This window comes from Equus caballus, chromosome 17, assembly GCF_041296265.1.
Source record: "Equus caballus isolate H_3958 breed thoroughbred chromosome 17, TB-T2T, whole genome shotgun sequence".
Taxonomy (NCBI): Eukaryota; Metazoa; Chordata; class Mammalia; order Perissodactyla; family Equidae; genus Equus; species Equus caballus.
In genome coordinates, this window is record NC_091700.1 from 40,564,790 (window position 1) to 40,585,825 (window position 21,036).

General features: G+C 40.5%; 1 long non-coding RNA gene and 1 pseudogene across 1 annotated transcript; one reads left to right on the top strand and one right to left on the bottom strand.

Annotated features, from left to right (window-relative positions):
- The first annotated feature begins 614 nt into the window (after window positions 1-614).
- Window positions 615-6,242, top strand: LOC138918515 (uncharacterized). The gene is made up of 2 exons (XR_011427956.1): window positions 615-826; window positions 3,749-6,242. It is a non-coding gene; the product is annotated as an uncharacterized lncRNA (long non-coding RNA).
- A 9,455-nt stretch (window positions 6,243-15,697) lies between these two features.
- On the bottom strand, window positions 15,698-20,663 carry LOC100054037 (PRELI domain containing protein 3B pseudogene; annotated as a pseudogene).
- Window positions 20,664-21,036: the final 373 nt, after the last annotated feature.

Here is a 21,036-nt window from a genome sequence, read left to right on the forward strand (position 1 = left end):
TTGCACCTCTAAATTATAAACTCTGTGAAGACCAGATGATTCCACTCACCATTGTGCCTTCACGGTCTAATAGTGCTTGACATATGGTGAGTGTCATTACAACAGACGCATCTATGCCTAGCATTTAACACTGCGCCTAGCGCACAGTAGGTATTCTGCAAATGTTGCTGAAAGAGTGATAGGCACATGGGCTATGAACGTTCTGATGCCTTTTATAATCCCTTGGGGGAAATTGAAAAATTCTCAAAGATGTTCACTTTCTTTTTAAAAAAGACTTACAGTTTTATTAAAGCATTCATCATGGGCAAGGCAGAATATGTAACAGAGCAGACACGGTTCAAATAATTAAGTTTTATCCCACTGGGAGATTTACTTACTAGAACAAGCATGAATAAAGGGTACACTGAGTGACAGTGGTTAATTCCCACAACCCCTCAAGAATTGACCCAAGTGACCCCTGGACTCTTCCTGGCTGAGTAATCTAATGAGGAAACATTAGATTGAGAACTGGCTGTGCTATGATGCTTTTTTTCCATAATATTTTCCAGAATTCAAAGTATTATATCTGAATCATCTCTAGGTGAATTAGGTCATATTCTTCCCAGTCTATCTTTGACAAGCAATCTCCTACTGTGATGGTTGTTGATGCCGTTTCACCCCAGGATTCTCCCAAGGTAGAGGTTGCTAAGCACTGAGAATTGTTTGTTGGTGGTCATAGAATCTTCTCTTCTGGAGGGGAAAGGAGCTGCCTTTTAAATATGAGGATTATTTGGTTCCTCCGGGCTGCGTTAACTGTTGCCCCGCTGAAGCCGAGTGGATGGATTCAGTGAGTTCCCTAGGTCTCCCTCTGCATCGAGATTCCGTGATCCTATTAATGTTTGCCAGAAGGGCAAGTCTAAATGCGCAATTCCGTATAACCCCCGAGTTTTCTCCCGGGGATGAAACTGAATAGAAAATGGAATGTATCAGAGTGTTGGGAATCTGGCTGTGTGCTTTGGAATAGTAACTAGCTGCACAGCTTCGTCACCTAGGAAACAAGGAAAGCCCGATATGAGGATCTCAGAGGGCTTATGCTACTGAGTCAAAATTTATCTGGATTTGGTTTCATGGTGGGAGGGAAGGCATGTGATATTTTATCTGTGAGTTTGGGAACACTGACAAATGGTGTTATAAGTGATTTAAGAAATCAACAGTGCGTAAACCAAAAAGATCAAGGTGCAACTACTGGCTTTAAGTTAAAAAGATGGGAATGTAGGTCAGTGAGCTGTGGAAAGTTTTAGTTTTGCACATGATGCTAAATGATTCATGAAAAAAAAAGACTGCCAAACATCTGCCCATTTGGTTTACATGATGCCAAACATTGAGATATTTGAAAACATTTAAATGTCTGACATTGCAATAACAACCTTTCTAAATGAACAATTTTTTTTTCAATTCCTTATTTTGGTGCTGCATAAATCATTTTTGAAAAGTTTCTTTATTGTATGTAACTAAGATATACATTGTGCTTCAGAACATAATCTATGGCTAGCTAGAGAGTTGTTTTTTTAAAATAAACAGTTTCCAATTCTATCATGGAATTTTTCCCAAGAGAAAGATTGTAGACACTTCAACTTGACCTCTCAGCATCAGCCCACACAGGCGGCCACGCCCTTCCTCCTAGAGCACTCCCTTCTCTTGACATCACCCCTGCTGGTTTTCCTCCCATGCTCTGGATGCTGCTTCTCAGATTTCTTTGCCAGATCTCACAGATCAGTTTGACTTTTAGTATTGGAGTTTCTCTGCTCTAGCTCCTCTCTCTCTCTCTCTTCTCCCTCTGTACTCATTTCCTTGGTGATCCTATGCATGCTCATGAATACAAGTACTATCAATATGTTGACGACTTCTAAATTTGTATCTTTGACCCATTTCTCCAACCCTAAGTTCAATTCCTTACAAGCTATTTTCACTTGCAAGTCTCCGAGATGTGTCAAATTCGATGCGTCCAAAACAGAAATTGTGATCTTCCTCCCCAAACCTGCTGCTTTGCCTCCATGTGTTTTAGTAAATGATCCCACCACCCATCAGAAACCAGGGAGTCCTCTTTGATACCTCCATCTGTCCCACCTTTCACATCCAATCATCATAAACATACCTTGCAAATATTTCTCAAATTGTCCCTTCTCTCCGTCTCCAATGTCACCTCCTCAGTGCTGGCCAACATCGTTGCTGACCTAGATGACTGCGTTAGCCTTCTAACTGGCACCCCTAGATCCACTCCTGCCCTCTGACAATCTATTCTCTGCACCAGGTAGAGAACTCTTATAGAAATGCATACCAGATCGTGTTACTACTCTGCTTAAAGCCCTTCTATGGTTTCCCGACAGTTGTAGGAGCAGCAGGAAGAATGGACTTGCAGGGCAAGACTATGAATTACATCTTGGAAAGGTTGAGCTTGAAATGTCTGTGGGACATTTAAGTTAGGAGCCATTGGGCAGATGCAGAGAGAGATCAAAGCAGGAGATGTCACTGTGATCGTTGCTGCTGTAACTAAGAACCAAATGGAGATGCTATAAAGGTAAACTAGGAGGTCTTCCGGTCGGGACTCACAAAATGGCAATCACATCTGAGTGTGGCCACAGCATTCTAGAAGCTTTAGAGGATAGGGAACTCTAATTTGCTCATGTCCCCAGAACTAGCCAGTGTTTTAGGAGCTGTTTTGTATGCACCTAACTCACAAGAGATTGATGTACAATCAATGTGTCAATTTGTTAATTTAGAGTGAGAAATATAACTACTAAATTCTCCCGAAGACTTAAGTTCACCACTCAATACATTCTCTGCCTGAAGACAAATTATTGTAAGACAAGCTGTAGTCAGAAGGCTGCTTGGTGAGCATAAAATCCAAGCCAGGGAAGTGAGATGAATGATTCTTATTGAATTGTTGGTCCAGAATATTCATGTACATGTTTCCAGATACTGTTGAAGCTGTGTCTTAAAGTTCTGTTTGTGTATAACTAAACTTGAGGTTGGGATAAGAATAATGAAGGATTCATTTATATATGAGAATTATTTTCCAAAAATGGTTTCTCTCCCTTATAAAAACAAAACAGCAAACAAATAAACAAAGGAAAACACAAGCCTATGGAAATGTTCAGCATTTCGACAGGAATACTTAGCTCAAAATAGATCATAATTCAGAAGGTAACTTTGTGCTTTCCGCAGGAACCAGCTGGAAGAACGTTCTAATTTATTAAACTTTTTGCCCTCAGAAAGATAAATCAGTTTAGCAAATATTCATTTGATTCCTCTCTTCTGGGTGGGTCTTAGAAAAAAATAACCAGAGAGAGATAAGCGCCATGCTTCTGCTGTAATTGCCTTGGGGGAAAAGAATCAGTGAGAAGCAAGCTCTGGTCTAATGAGCAGAAATTGGGAGAGGCACAAGGAATGTTCTGAGCTCAGAACTGCTGACATTTGTGGTCTTGCTCCTGCTCCTCCCTGCCCATTAGAATGATACTGAGAATTTAACTCTGAGCCAGGCGCTGGTCCACACCCTTCAAATATATTAACTCATTGAATGCTTAAAACCATGTGAGTTAGATGCTCTATTTATCCCCAGTTGTGGACAAGAAAGTGGAAGTACGGTGAGGCAGGTCACTTGCTAAAGACACATGACCGATAAGTGGCCGAGCTGGGACTTGAACTCATGTGGTTTGATTCCCAGATTCCTAGTCTCAAGATCCCAACCTCTTCCTTTTGCTCTCCCTAGAAGTGAGAGAGGAAGTCCCAAGCTGATGAACCGTGGTCCTGGAAGAGCCAACAACGTCACGTCCGCAGTAAGCCACAATCAGCTTGAGAAGACATACGCCTGCGCCCACGGAGAATTTCCACCTGAGGACCAGGGTCGGGGAAGGGGCTGAGGTGGGGGCTGGAATGTTGGTGGCTTTTCAACTTTTTCTTTCTTGCCCACATACCAAAAGGTGGGATTCTTTTCTTAAGTACCTTGGCTGTGGACTGCTTACTTCAGGCAAACTGTGGGGCTGGGGGTGGGGGTGGATGTGAGAACAGAGTGTGAACCGTGGAGAGGAGCTCTCAGGTGAGGCTACACCGATTCCTTCTCCTCTGGGCTGTGTGTTGAGCACGTAGACAGAGCTGCACTGTCTTGTTACTCTTTCTCTAGGCCACCTACTCACCACGTCCTTCTAGTAGAGCCTTTCCTTGGGAAGAGCAAACTATGATTGTTCGGATTTCAGCTTTCTTAGTTAAAAATCCCACTCCAGTTGTGCTTCTTGCAGATGAAGGTATTCCCAAGCCAGCTTGACTTGACTTGGACAGACACAAATAGCTTCGGTTTTGTGTTTCCCCACAATCTCTTTGTTTTTTTCTAGATGTGGTTAGCATTATCTACCGTGTTATTGGCTTTTCAATTTAATGCTCAGCAGATGATGTTATTTGTAAGTTACAATTGCAGTGGAGGTGGGGAAGGGGCGGAAATTGCCTCACTTCTCCCTGTGGATTAATATAGGCAGAGTGTTATGAGCGTTTAAGTGAAAGCCAGTGCCAGGGGGAAAGAGAAAAGAGTTAAAGCAGACCCTGGGAACATGGCTGTTTAAGGGAGGAGCACAGGAAGGAGGAGACTAGGAAAGATCCTAGATTAGTGAGAAACTATGTTATGGAAGCCAAAGTAGGTGAGAGTTTTGGGAAGGGGCTTGGTCGGCAAGAGTGTCAACTATGTGGAGGTCAAGTAGGATGCGATCCGCGAGGAAGTAGGTGAGAATCAGAAAGCCTTGACAGAAAGTGAAACCAGGTGCCATTGCAATGAGGAGAAGCTCTGCCTCATAGTCAGTGTTGGAGAAGCAGGTGTTGGACAGGTTTGTTGATTCCAGTCCAGCCAGTTGCAAACCCAAATCAGGCTTGAGAATTAGGCAATATGAACCTGAGTCCAGGAAAATGAGCTAAGAGATTACTCTATTAGGTGGGTGTGGACTGGGTGTCCTTATTGGGATAATGTCCATAAAAAGGGGGCTCACATCTTATGGCTCAGGGTCATTTGCAAAATTGCCCTGCATATCTGCAACTTGTGAACAAGCAACTTTGGTTCTCAGAGGAATCACCCAGGCTTTCTTGGGAGAGTCACCCCCATTCTCTTGGGCTCCTAACATCAGCTCCAGTCCCCTTACAACAGTAATCTCCTTTTGCTTGAGATAATAAAATTCTCTACTTGGTTAGTGTCTTTAGCCATGGGGATTAAAGAAATGATGCCATAGATCAAATCTATTATATTCCTAGTCATGTGTTAAGTTCAGGAATGATCTGTGTGTATTTGAAGTGTAAAGTTTAAAAGAAATTCAGCAGGTTGCTTGATCCACACACTTCCACCTCAGGGCCTTTGCACTTGCGACTCTTCTGCCTGGAAATCTCTTACTCCCAATAGCCTCATGCCTTGCTTTACTAAATCCTTTAAGTCTTTACTCAAATATCAACTTATCAATAAAACTTTTCCTAATCATCTTTTTAAAAATTATACTTCACCCTTCCCTGACGCTGCTTCATTTTCTTCACAGCACTAGCCACCATCTGATATGCTATATATTTTGATTATTTATTTGCCCCTACTGTGCACCAGGTACTGTTCTAGGTGCTGGGGATAAAGTGATAAACAAAACAGACTTACCTTTTTTGGAAAAATGGCTCTGTGAGCTGCTTGGGGTCGAAGTGAATCTACAAGGGCATGTTGAATAGCTAAAGTTGAGAACTGAAAGATCTCAGGCAGAGTAAAAATGAAGATAATAAAATTGTCTAAATGGATTTCAGGCAAACTAAGTTATTTTATTAGGTCATATTAAGTTATTATTATTGAGTTAGTGATGTGACTTCTTAAAAGTATATGCTTCTGGTAAAAAATTTCAAATAGAACAAAACCATACACAATGAAAAGTGAGACTCTTTTCCATTCCAAACTTTTTGTCCTTTTAACCTAACTCCCTCCAGTGGTTTTTCCTGCTTCCCTTCAGACATTTTCCGTGCACGTACTCACATGTATGAATGTATTATTTCTAGCCAATTTGAAATCTTACATACAGATTTCATTGCCTTGATTTTTTTCACTTAATGTGTTTCAAAGATGTTCATATATGAATACATACCGGCCTGCGTCCTTTTAAAAAATCTTTCTTTTAAAATTTCATTGCACAGATTGCCACATTTTAAACTAGTAACCTGTTGATGAACCAAACAATACCTCAATAAACATCCTTATAATACCTCTTTGTTAATTTGTCCACGTGTAAATGTATCTGTAGGATAAATTGTTAGAAGCAGAATTGCTGATATGAGGATGTGAGCGTGTATGACACAAGAGTTTAAAATATTTCTTCCTCAAACTCTAGTTTGAATGAATGCAAAACTTGGTTTTACTTCCAGCATTCTCACTTCGTTAATCAAACATGGGCTTAATACTTCTTCCCTTGCTGCTCAATTTCCTATCCTAATAATGAAGATATTTAATAGCTATGCAAATAATACACTGGAGATGTAATTTATTCAAGTGGCACCAGAAAGTACCACTTGCGCACTGAGAGAATTGACTTTAATGCAATTCCACAAGCCTTTATTAAAGGCTCAATGCATGGGCCTGATTCATCCTTTTGTGCATGTCTCAGTCACATGTGTGGTCCTCAGCCACTACAGAGAGGAGTATGGAGGACGCCTGCCATGCCTTACCATCAGAAATGGCAGCAGTGCCGAGCCTGCTGGCTTTTAGCAGCCCAGCTGTGGCCAGCAGGAGAGCTTTCTATGGACACACATTAAGTGGAGGGAGGAAACCCCTTCTCTCCTAGGGAATCATGGGGCATTCAGCCCCTCCCGGAACATCTGGGCCTGCTCCACCTCTGCCTATGACTGTATGTCAGGGTCACTGCAGGCATGGGACAGCCCACGTGGAAGTCCTTGCAGAGAGTGTTAGAGCAAGAGGAGCCAACCTGCAGGTCTTAGGCTCATGAGCAGCTCTTAGAACATCACAGACAGGCCTGAAAGCAGACCTGGAGGGAAAACTGTCAATAAAGTCAAACTTTTTTTCTTTTTTTGCAATAAAGCAGAAATATTGTGATCAAGAAGTAAAGCCACACATTCCCAGTGGTATGCTGGTAAGCCACTTCTCTGGAATGGGGGAAAAAACCCTGATCTGCAGTGTTTGCCAATTTCTATGGTATAAATACTTCCTTCTTGGCTGGTGGGGAAGAGATGTATGCACTAGCTTTGTGTACATCATAAGCCCGCATGGGCTGGGCCTAGCTCACTGTGGCATGTTACATTTATACAGAAGTGAAAGGACTGTTATTGATCCAAACAGGATTGTTGTTTGCAATTTTGACAATTATGTCAATACTGCCACCTATCCAACTGATATTGAGAGGTTAGGAGTCATTTTATAACTAACAACAAAGAATATTGGTGTTCTGGTTACTATTGCTGCTAGCAAAACCCCAAAACATAGTGGCCTCAAAAAACTATTTTATTATGCTCACAGATTTTGTGGGTCAGGAATTTGGATGGGGGAGATCTGGGGGTGCTTATCTCTGTTATGTGATAAGGACATCAACTAGGAAGACTCAAAGGCTGGGTGTACCTGATAACTGGAGGATTAGAAGCATCTAGAAGGCTTCCTCACTCCCACGTCTGGTGGCTGATACTGGCTTTCATCTATTACTACAGCTGAGACTATTGGCCAGGATACCTACACATGGCCTCTCCATGTGGCTACTTGAGCATTCTCATGGTACTTGGGTTCCATGAGCAAGCATCCCAAGAGACCCAGGTGAAAGCTGTATTGCCGTTTATGATGTAGCCTTGTTTCTTATTTGTTTATTTCTTTGTTCAAGAGACCTGGTAAGACAACGTTATTTCTGCTAATGTTGTAAGCTCTCCCAGATTCAAGAGGGAGGGAATATAGACTCTCCCTATCCAGAGGAGGAGCATCAGAATCACACTTTAAGAAGAGTATGTGAGATGGGAAGTGTTTTTATGGCCATCTTTGGAAATTACAACATATCAGAATTGTCATTTAGGGCACTCTTCAGAGAAGTAGGTTGAGAATGACCCCATCCAGCTCTTACCCAAACCTCCCTTGAAGCTTTGATCCTTCAGAGAGACATCTAAGAGCTTTGTTAACAATCCATTTTCTCTAGGTGTTCTAGACTCTAGGTATTCCCAACCATATCATCAGAAAACAGTGTGAGGGGACTCTATTAGATTAAGAAACCAGAAAAATCATATTCATCCATTCATCCATTCATTTCACAAAAATTTATCAGATACCTGCTTTGTGCCTGGCACAGTGCTAAGTACTTGGGAGAATAGACACCAAGAGGGCTGAGAGGAGAGAAAATTGTGGAGCCATCAGCCCAAAGATGGCATTTAACACTGTGGGGAAGGAAAAGATGACCTAGGCAGAATGTAAATGGGGCAGAGATGAGATGAGCGAATGCCCAGAGGAATGCCACATTTAGAAGTCTGTAGGGGTGAAAGAACCAGACAATGATGCTGGGAAGGAAAGCAGTGATGGAAAATGAAGTCTACAAAGCACAAGACAAATGCCATAGAAGACACTGCCTCCAGAATGCAGGAGCAGCTGTCTGCTGGATTCGGCTGATAAGCTGAGGAAGATGGGGCCAGACACCAGTCCACAGGGTTGAGAGGGTGAGGGTTGTTCTTGATGTTGATAAGAATCATTTCATTGGAGTAGAGAAACTGAACACCCCACTGGAGTGGGAGATGAAGAGGTGGAGGCAACATTTGTGGTTAAATCTCTTGAACTTTTTCGTTGGAAGGGAGAAAAGAGAAATGGAGCATTAGCATTTTCTACAGCAAGTTCTTCAGAACACTAGTTATATTATGTCTTAGTTCATTTGTGCTGCTGTAACAAAATACCATAGGCTGCATGGCTTATAAACCAGAGGAATTGATTTCTCACAGTTCTGGAGGGTGGAAATCTGATATCAGGACGCCAGCATGGTTGGGTTCTGGCAAGAGCCCTCTTTGCGTTTGTAGACTACTGCCTTCTCATGGTATTCTCATATGGCAGAAAGAGAGCCCTCACTGGCCTCTTAAAGGCACTAACCCCATTCACAAGGGCTCCACTCTCATGACCTAATTACCTCCCAAAGGCCCCATCTCCTAATACCAGCACATTGGGGGTTAGGCTTTTGCCATATGAAATTTGGGAGAAAACACACTCAGTCCATTTCTTATTAAGTATTAATTGGTTTAATGCAAATGAAAAGTTTTGAGAAACTTAGGTTTAAAAATCTCTTTATTCTCTACCTTTACAGAGCTTTGGTAAGCTAATGTGCATTATGAATTTTTCTCCGTATTTGATGCCAGAAAGCTTTTCTTTTTTTTAATTTTCAGGTTATATTTTGCAGGACTAATGAAACAAACTTTAAGAAATACTGAGTTTAATTTTTTTCCTTAAGTTTTATAGAGGGGAAAAAAGCTAACTAAGTGTGCATTTCTGTATCCTTTGCAAAATGATAGTAGGCACATCATCTGTTGAGTTACTCAATGTGCCTTATATGAAAAACTCTGTGACAAATTCCCGCTACAAATCAATACCAGGAAAAATAAATTGCTTCTCTGAATGAACTGGGGCGTTTAAAAATATTGATCAGTGAATCAAGGATGAATCACAACATTGTATAACTAAAAATGATTTTAATGTAATCTAGTCAATCTCACCACTTTTATGGAGGAGAAAACAGGCCCAGGGATGTTAGAGCACCTGCAGATGCCCTGGGCTCCTTGGCAGCAAGGGCCCTCCTCCCAGCCCGGTCCTCTGGTCACTGCCCTGTGGGGAAACGCTAGCTGTTCCTTTCACCACACTGAGTGGCCAGGAGTCTTGGCAGCTGATCTTGTCCTCAACCACAGTAACCAATTTATTCCAGTTACCTGATAACAGCTACTATCTTCTCTTAAAATCATTATTACTTTTCTGGTTATTTTTAATGTGTATGCTTTTCCTGGCTTTTAGTTAACAACTCCAAATATTTTTAGAAGGCACAATCATAAATCATATTAATTTTTTTGAAAATGAGTATATAGAGAAATTTGTAAGGTAGTCAGGATGTCTGGAACCTGGAAAGTATCTTCCTGTGTAAACCATGTTAGACATGATAGTTTCTACCACCAAAATCCTTAATCCCTAATGTAGCTGAAATTCATTCATATGTCCCCCTTGGGTTGGCCATTTACTATTATTGCCCTGTGGGGACTTGGTACAGTAAAACTTTATTCCTGCCTATTAGAGGTGAGACTTCTGGTGGCAGCAGAGGTGAGCACAAAGGATCCCTGTATGGGTCACAGTCAAGCAGGGCAAGTTAAGATCTCTGTGCTCCTGCTGACCCTCCTTCACTTGGTTTTTTTTTTTTTTCTATAACATGAGCTTTGCAGGATGCCACGGACCTGTCCACTTCATCTCACGCTATCATATTTTCTACCAGAAACCCAAGGGCGTAGGGAAGCAAGAGTAGAGGTGGACATACGTCCCCACTTCAAAGAAGCTGGTCTTTGCAAACTCTAGTAGGAAGATGGCAGGGGAGGAGAGAGAAAGACTAAGAGACAGAGAGAAAGAGAGAGAGAAATCACTTCCCCTGGCTGTGTCAAGGCTCTTCCCCCTCTCCTCCATGCCCCCAGACAGATGAATGGCCCCAAGGATTAAGGCAAATGGGAAAAGGATGGTGCGGAGAACCTTTCTTGCTCCTGTGAGCTGCTCCACCCTCAGCATTTGGATGTGGAGGGGAAATTGAGAGCAACTTTATGTTGAGGTATTATGATATCCAGAATCCTAAGCTCTTATAATACCATAGATATTGTTATATTTTTTAAAGATGATGAGAAAACTGAAGTTCAGAAAAGTGAAGTAACTTACATAATTTAAGACTTTATAAAAAGACTATTAATGATCATTTGTATAGTGAAATATAACGTACATTCAGAAAAGTGTATCAACAGAGACGTAGCAGCTCATTGTATAAGTGTAAGCACTCCCCAGCTCGAAGCAGAAGCATCAACTCCCCCCAAATCCACCATGTCCCCTAGAAGTCACCACCCTCCTGACTTTTATGAGAATCACTTCCTTGCTTTTCTTTGTAGTTTTTCCACCTAAGCATGATGTTGGTTTTGCCTATTTTTTGAATTTTAAAGAGATTAGCTCATATAGTATGTATTTTGTGTCCAGCTTATTTTTCTTAGTATTATATTTGTACAACTTCAAATCACATGAATAGATCCCAATTCTGTAAAACTATTGCATATTGAGGGTTTTGGGGATTGTCTCCATTTTCCACCTACTTCTAATAATGCTGCTGTGAAGATTCTTTCACATATCTATTGGTACACATTATATATAACATTTGGAGATATATACATATATGAATGACAACATATATACAGTGATGCGTCATTGAATGACAGGAACACCTTCTGTGAAATTCATTGTTAGGCGATTTCCTCATTATGCGAACATCATAGAGTCTATTTACACAAACCTGGATGGTATAGCCTACTACACACCTGGGCAATATGGTACTCATCTTATGAGACCACCATTGTATACGCAGTCCATCATTGCCCACGATGTTGTTATGCAGTGCATGACTGTATATATCAGGATATACACCTTTCTGGATCTTGTGGTATGGATATTTTCAACTCTTGTAGATAACCCTAACTGTTTTTGAAAGTGGCTGTTCAATTTACATTCTCACCAGCAACATGTGAAAGATTCCATTGTTTCACATCTTTGCCAACGCTTGTTATTTTCATTCTTTTATGTTTCAGCCATTCTGGTGCTTATGTAACAATATTTCAGGGTGGTTTTAATTTGCGTTTACCTGATTACTAATGAGGTTGAACACTTTTACATATATTTATTTAATATTTACATTTCCTATGTTGTGAAGTGCCTCTTCAAGTCATTTTCCCTTTTTCTATTGGATTTTTTTCTTATTGATTTGTAGGGGTTCTTTATGTAGCCTGCATACAAGCCCTATGTCAGTTATTTTTATTGAAAATTTCTTCTCCCATTCTGTGACTTGCCTTTTCACTTTCTTTATGGTGTCTTTTGATGAACTGAAGCCCTTAATTTCAATGTAGTTCAATTTATCAATTTCTTTTCCTCATGTGTCAAAGATCATGAAGAAATTCCCCAAAATCATCTCCTAGAGTTATATTGTTTGCCTTTCACATTTAGCTCTACAACTGGTTTTTGAATATGGGTGAAGTAAGGGCAATTTTTTTTTTCCTATAGATATCCAGCTACTCCTGGACAATTTATCAAAGAGACTATTCTTTTCCATCTATTATAGACATTTATTATACTAATATTTGTGATTGAACAAGAGTATATTTCTTTTAACTTGGATAAAACCCCCACAGTCACTGAAATACATTTATCTAAAGTTATGACATCTAAAATTTGGAGAATGTCAAACAAACCTAATTATTTCTACGATCCTTTCTTTTATAAGATGAAGGAGCAAATCTTTGAGTTACCTGGTGACTATCCCAAAAAACCCAAAGATAGTTTAAATATATAGACATGTTAATATTTTTATTATTCTGAATTCAAGCCTAAACTTGAAAATGCAGAGGCAAAGGGCAAAATAAAGAGCAAAATGCAAGGCAAAAGGCAAAAATGAAGAGTGGTCAGATATGAGTGTATGGCAAAATTATCTAAAGGCGCAATAGTTACAGACACTGTTTTTACAGGGTACATCAAGAAGAAACAATGATTATTTAAAAATTTTAAATTTTCATAAATAAAGAACTTTGTTAAAATTAGTTAAAGTGGTAAAGGCCCAAAGAATGTATACTTAGGACGGATAAAGTAGATGTGGTGTGTATATATACATATGTATATATGTGTGTGTGTGTATTTTTTATATATATATGTATGTATATATATATATGTGTGTGTGTGTATGGAATATTATTAATCCTTGAGAAAGAAGGAAATCCTGCCATTTGAGACAACATGGATGGACCTGGAGGGCACTATGCTAAGTGTAATAGACAAAGAAAGACTAATACTGTATGGTGTCACTTATATGTGGAATCTGAAGAAGTCGAACTTGTAGAAACAGAGACTAGAATTGTGGTTCCCAGGAGCTGCAGGTGGAGGTGGGCAATGAGGAGATGTTGGTCAAAAAATATAAACTTCCAGTTATAAGATGAATAATTTCTGGGAATCTAATGTACAGCGTGGTGACTAGAGTTAATAATAATGTATTGTATACCTGAAAGTTGCTGAGAGTGTAGAGCTTAAATGTTCTCACCACAAAAAAGAAAGGTAATTATGTGACATGATGCTATGGTGTTCATCATTTTGCAACACGTTGTACACCTTACACAATGTTATATGTCAATTGTATCTCACTAAAGCTGGAAAAAAATGTATACGTAAAGATCAGTATTTTTCTGACTTATTGAAAAAGTTTAGTTTTTGCTAGACTTTTAAAGCTAATCTTAATGCACCTTTATATGTCAATGTCTTTCAAAATACATACGCATATAAACATATATTAAATTTAAAGCTTTCAACTTCAGTTTTAAATATAGTTAACTTTGTTGCATAAACCTGTGTTTTGTGTATATATACATGTGTGTTATATCCATATATATGGATGGCTATGTATATATATTCATTGCCTTTCAGCTCCAGATTCACCTTCGCTTGCTCTGCTTTGTGGTTCTGTTGTCAGATCCTGCAAATGTTTCTCCTTTGCCAGGTGGCCCAGTGTTAGGCTTTGTCAGTGGAGGGACAACACAGAAGCCAGGGACTTCTCTTCCTGTTTCCAGGGTGCTTTCCTCTCTTCTTGCTTCTGGCATGCAGGACACTCACTGGTGTTCACACGGCAGCAAGTTTCAGCCACACCCCTGGGGACCATTTTCCAGTGAGTTTAGCAGCACCACACAGGGGCTCCCCAATGGGTTCCACCAGTGCCCTGGCTGAGGCTCCTCTCGGTGAGTCTCCTCTCTCTCTCTCTCTCACTCACACACAGTGTGGGCTCACACTACACTCATGGAGTTTTATTTATTAAATGCATTATAGGTAATTATAGCCATGATTCTTTTCAACGTTCACATTGTCTCAAGGTTTGTTCAGTGGAAGCCTCTTCAAGCCGGCCCCTGTGTCTCTTTGTGTTGCTTCTGTTAGTCTGTAAGTGCTTCCTGGCTTTCTGACTTAGCAAGATGTTCTTTTTATTTTCCTGCTTGGGATTCACAGACCTTGACTATGTGATTGGTGTCCTGCTGTTGTTCTAGAAAGTGGTTACAATTTCCTCAAGTATTGCTTCTTTCTCACTCTCTCTACTCTTTTTTTTTTTAAGATTGGCACCTGAGCTACATCTGTTGCCAATCTTTTCCTTTTTTTTTCTTCTTCTCCCCAAAGCCCCAGAGTACACAGTTGTATATTCTAGTTGTAGGTCCTTCTACTTGTGGCATGTGGGATGCCGCCTCAGCATGGCCTGATGAGTGGTGCTAGGTCCATGCCCAGGATCCGAACTGGTGAAACCCTGGGCCCTTGAAGCAGAGCGTGAAAATCTAACCACTCGGCCATCTGGTGGCCCCTCTCTACCCTTTGTTGAACTCTGATTTAATGTGTGTGAGACTTTCTTACTACGGACTTTTTCTGTTACTTTTTAAACTAACCTTCCTTTTTATTTCTCAGGTAATGACTATTGTCAGTTAACATAACCAGCCCACAGTATGGCATACTATATCGTAAAGATTTTGGAAGTACAAATTGAAGGAAGGTGATAACTTTACTAAGTTACAACATTTTGGCAAATTCATACAGTCTCATTAATATGATAAAACCGTATTTGGTCACAATTTTCACTCCAAAAATATCATTTAAGCATCAAATCAAAACACTGTGGTTTTTAATGGTTTATAACAGAGCAGGTTATTTTTATTTTTAATTTTTTTTGAGGAAGATTAGTCCTGAGCTACCATCTGCTGCTAATCCTCCTCTTTTGGCTGAGGAAGACTGGCCCTGAGCTAACATCCGTGCCCATCTTCCTCTACTTTATGTGTGGAACGCCTACCACAGCATGGCTTGCTTAGCGGTGCCATGTCCGCACCCGAGATCCGAACCGGCGAACCCTGGACTGCCGAAGAGGAATGTGTGAACTTAACCGCTGCGCCACCGGGCCAGCCCCAGAGCAGATTATTTTATACTAATTAATACATATAATACTTAAAACTATACAATTTCTCCCTTTAAAGTGAATGCCTTCAAGCCAGCTGTTGAAGTTTACCACAGCCGGGCAATCGTATGTCCGTGAGAGGTGGCTCTGCTTGGTTCTGAGGTTGGTCCAAAGCCAGAGAGATTGCAATGTGTGAAAACCTTTAAAATCCTACCTTCAGGAGATTAAATATGCCAATACTAATCTAAAAGTACTTTTTTCAAAAACTGTTAAATTTTCACATAGATGCTGGAACCCTCAAAATTAGATGAACATTGTGAACAACATTAATTTCGGATGATCCCTTTTATGTAAAAGCCCTGCATCTCTTTATTTGGGTCAGAAGTCACATAGCCTTTCTTCAGGTTATTAAAAAAATTATACCCAAAATGTAGCTGTATTTTTAAAATAGCAAATATATTGCCAGCTTAGAGACACTTGGGGGACCCAATGTTGTATGCCAATTTTCATTATCATTTCTCTACAAATGCTGCCGCTGCCATAGGTGTCTTCATCTTCCTCTTGCTGAAGCCATCAACTCTTCAGTCTCGGCATTTAATTTATGTATTGCCCGTTCTGTTGCATGTCAGTCTTTATTAGCATTGGAAGATACTGTACTTGCCCCTAGTCCTTCTGCGTAACTGCTGAGACTGACTCCTTTCACAGTCGTTATGACTTCTTGAGTCAAAACAATTTTTCCTGGGTCTTGAGGATGTGGTTTGTATATGTCTCTTATATACTGAAACTGTCTTTATAAATGAATTAGTAGATTTAAGTTTCATTATTTTCTCTACAGGATCAACTACAGAATGTTCTTGAGTATGTGTTTTGGTTCTTACTGCACCAATAAGTGGAAGGAATTCCCAACGGAAGGCAGTTCCGTTCTGTGCTGAGAAATCTATGGCAATGCAGTTTTCCAAAGGGATCTATATGTCTGTTCAATACATCAACCCAAAGCACACTTGGGTTCACAGGGTTTGGGTATGTCTGCATTGCAGCTGTTGGAATGGTTCCCCATGGGTGGTAAAAGACATGCTCTGAAGTCCAGATCTTCGTGGTGGTGGTGACCTGTGTGATGTCCGGAAAGTGCTAGAGGACAATGAGGCAAAGAGGCGGCACCCGTCCCCACCTCCACACAACCGCCAGCCATCCCAGCTGGCCACCTCTATACTATGCTTACTAACCATTTTCTTTCTCCATGCTACATTCTGTATAATTTCTTATGACTTATCCTCTAGTTCACTAATTCTCTTGAAGTGTGTCTGATCTGCTCTTGAACCCATCCATATAGTTTTAAATTTTGTTGTGTTTTTATTTTCATAAAATCCTGTTATTATCTGCTTTGTCATTTGTTTTTCTGTTCCTGCAGAGATCCTCAAGTTTGTCTTTTTTTTATTCAAACATAGGAAGCATGATTACATTATAGACTCCTTGGTGATTCTTATATCTAAGCCTTGTGAATCTGTGTTATCTGTTGCTTCTGCCGGTTCTTTCTAGCTTCCTTGTGTGCTTAGTTATTTTTGACTGGATAATGGATGTTTTATTTGAGAAAAAAAATAGTAGGCATAATTTGAAGCCTATAACTAATTAAGGAAACTTCATCCAGATAGGATTTGTCATTGCTTCTGCTAGGCATGGGGGTGCTACCAGTGTGAGATCAACTGAAATCAAGTTCAAGCTTGAGATTCACTAGATGACCCAGGAGCAAAGCTCAGGTGTGGTTCCCTGTGAGGGCCGATCCATTCCTGGACCAGCCTTACTCTGTAGACCCTTTAAGGTCCCAACATTGTAGGGAGAGTTTCTTATTGTAACCCCATAATGTTAATAGTATTCACAAGGAAAATGTTCTGGGATAGGCATATATCATCAGGCCAAAGATATCTAATTTTTTTTGCCTTTTTTGTTCCTGAATTATAGCTTTCTCTTCAGTTTTTGTGATTTCCTATTATTTTTTCAGCTCTTAGATTTTTAAAAAGTATTTTGTTCCAAATTTTTTGTTTTTAGGGTTGGTTTGAATAATATAGCCCATGGTACTGGAAAAAAGGAGTCCTCTTGGATATATTTTGAAGGTAAGCCTAACAGAACTTTCTGACTGACTGGAACTCGTGGATAAAAAAGGCCAACTGTATGTAACAGAAGGAGGAGTCAGAGATGATGGGAAGTTTTTTGACCTGAGCATTTAAGGATAAATAGGCCAATAACTGAGATGAGAAAGACTGAGGAAGGAGCAGGCTGGAGGAAGGATCAGGAATTTATTTAGGGGCATGTTGGGTTTAAGATGCCTAAGATGCATGCAGGTGGAGAAGTCAGGTAGGCAGCTGCGTGTGTAAGCCCAGAGTTCAGGGAAGAAGTTAAAGCTAGATGTAGGAAATTTGGAGCCCTCAGTGTATAGATATTTATTTATTTATTTTTAAGGTGTGCTTTTTTGTGAGACAGATTGCCCCTGAGCATCAGTTGCCAATCTTCTTGTTTTTTTTTTCCCCTCCCCAAAGCCCCCCAGTACATAATTGTATATCCTAGTTGTAAGTCATTCTAGTTCTTCTATGTGGGATGCCGCCTCAGCATGGCTTGATGAGCGTTGTGTAGGTCCGTGCCCAGGATCTGAACCAATGAACCCTGGGCCGTTGAAGTGAAGCATGCAAACTTAACCACTTGGCCACGGGGCTGGCCCCAGTGTATAGATATTTAAAATTGTGAGATTGGTTGAAATCACCAAGGGGGTGAGTACAGATAGAGAAGAGGTACAAAGACCTAACAGACATTCGGGAAATATTAGTTCTCTCCTCTTCTTCTCCTGAAGGACTATATCAGTATAATGTACTGCCAGGTATAAAGATAGGAAGTTTTTTCTATTTTTCACTGAAGACTAAGACAAATGAAAAAATTTAGACAGAAAGATTTTGTCACCATGTCCTGTCACCCTACTTCCTTGCTATCATTCCAGCCTTCCCCTTTCCCCATCCCCACCGTGCTGCTTAGTGTGGGCTGTCAGCATTCCTCGGCTGTGTTACCGCACAGCCTCAGAGCTGGTCTTGCTGCTTCCAGCCCATGCCTTCTTATGTTTCCTCCACACCAGGGCCAGAGCGATCCCCCCACAACCAAGGCTGATTGTTTTTTGTTCTTTTTAAGGATTGGCACCTGAGCTAACATCTGTTGCCAATCTTTCTGTTTTCTTCTTCTTCTCCCCAAAGCCCCCCATACATAGTTGTGTATTCTAGCTGTGAATGCTTCTGGTTGTGCTATGTGGGACACCTCCTCAGTATGGCCTGATGCGTGATGCTAGGTCTGTGCCCAGGATCCCAACTGGCAAAACTCTGGGCTGCCCAAGTGGAGCACGTGAACTTAACCACTCTACCAGTGGCTGGCACCCCCAAGGGTAATTGTTGAAGGTCCGTTCTTGAAGTGGCAGTCATAGTTAATATTTATTAACATCATTTTTACAAATTTAGATGGACAAGACTATACTAGCAGCAAGGGTTTTGCAAACCAAGGATACAATGCAAACTTTTTTCAAGAACATATGAGTGAAAGGACAGTGTTTTTGGCAGTTGTTTCCTATTCATTGCAAATCATGCGTGATAATTAGGAAACAGAACTGTAAATAAAAGACCAGGACATTGGTCAATTCTGTGCCCACTCACCATTCAGGTTTCATTCTATGCATCCATCCATTTCTAGAATATAAGGATTGGCATTTTCTAGTCAGAAGTTGATTACTCAGGGAGAATGCCAAATTTCTGCTAAAACTTCCTTTGAAAATAAAATTTACCCTTGTCTGCCAGGAATAAGTTGGTTGTGGACCTGAGTGAAGGCAGGAGGGTAAATTGGATGACCTTTCATTTTCCTTGACAATATTGATATGATTTTAGAGTCTATTTCTGCAATAATTTCCTATCTCTACCTCACTCTATGTCTTTATTTCTTTTATATTTTGGTCCACACAGAAGCTATGTCAAAATAAAAGAGAAAGCTATCAAAATAAGATGCTGTTTTTAGTGTGAGCCCTTCAGAAAAGAGTTTAGAACCAATGCTTATCTTGACTATAACTGAAAGGCATCTAGTGCTTACACTGGGCCAGGTTTTGTGCCAAGCACTATGCACAGATGGTTTCATGTAACCTGCACCACAACCCTTGGTGGCAGGTACTTTTATCATCCCCGTTGTAGAGATGAGGCACAGAGGAGTCAAGTAGCTTGCTCAGAGCTAGTAAGGAGGCAGACAAACTCCAAATTCTTTGTATCTAACCTCTATGCTGTGAGGCCTGGTGGATGGACGTCTGCCAGTAGTAATACTTCAGTTGTAGTGAGTTCATACAATTTTCATACGCTGAGGACTGGTGATGCAAAGACCCTAGGTCAACCTGAGGTATAAGGAGTGCGTATGCATCTAGATTTCAAGTGGACTTGTTCTCAAAACCTTTTCATATGAGCTCTTCCATTGTTCCATATTCTTTGCCTTCTGGTCTCATCTCTCACACGTATGTTTTCCTGTCTTGCATTTCTGAACGTTTTCAGCATATTAGTCACTAATAATGGTGTCAATGGATACTCTGGCTTTTTGGGAGCAGGAGCTCAGAGCCAAATAGACTTGCCCTGCACAATGGATGAGATAGCTTGAGTGAAATCTTGACTAGGAGAGGAGGCAGCGTCAGAGAGAGGAGTCTGTGGGTTAAGCACTGGGAGTGAGGAGTGTAGAGACCTCTTTGGGGAGGTCTGGACTTTGGAGAACAGTAATATTGAACCATACGTGATGCAACGTTTCCATGTGATTCCATAAAATTTTCAGTAATCACCTCAGTAAATGATGATGTTCTTAAGTAGTTTGAACCTGCTGAAAGGCTGAGTTCATGTTCTGGGTCATTTAGCCAGAATCAAGGTCAACAGGCACGAACGAGGGAATACAAGTCTGACAGATGAAAGATTTTTGATCAGACAGCAGGAAATTGGCAATCAGGGTGTCAGAGGTGGAGAATTCCCGATGATGGCCTAGCCCAGGGTCTGATCATGGAAGAGGTGACTGAAAGGGAGTGGAGGTGAAGATCTTTGGAAATAAGGAAGTGAAGACACTGAGGCAGAATTCATTCAAAACAACCCTCACATTCTGATTATTATTGCTTACTCTTCATTGCTATCATTATAACCAGCCAATCACTGTTTTTTGTGTTTGCGGTCTTCTGCATCAATGTAACATCAAGATATCCAGATGGAAAGGGAAAAATTGAGCATTCTCGAGAAGAAGGTTTGAGTAACACCAAACATCCAGCAACAGGAAGATGAAATGTCACAGTGATTAACAAATCACCTTTATCCAGACATTTTGAAATCAAGTAGAAACAGTTAGAAAGTGGATATTGACTGACAATTTCCTAGAAATGAAATTTAGAAATCAGAATAGGTCATTGCATCTAGGCTGAGAGCTTACCAGAAATGGGGTCTCCATGTTAGTCAAAATTTAAGCTGGTCAGAAAGATGAAAGGCAGACAAGCGTCTGGGAAGTCTGTCAAAGGAACGATTTTGAAAATTTAGTTAACAAGAAACGAATGACAATGTCACAGCTAAGATGAAACAGCCTGGGAAGTAAAATCTACATAAGAAGCAAAGGTCAAGAAATATAGGAAGATCAAGCTTGGGAACAAGGTACGGACGAAGGATAAATCAAATTTAAGTGCACTACATAATGTTCTTAATTAGGTAGAAAAAATAAGAATTTTGGATATGAGGAATAGAGAAAAGAGAGACCGGGCCTGTTGACCACGTTCTGTAGATGCTTCTTAGACACCAGTGTGCAGAGAATCACCGGGGGATCTTTGTTG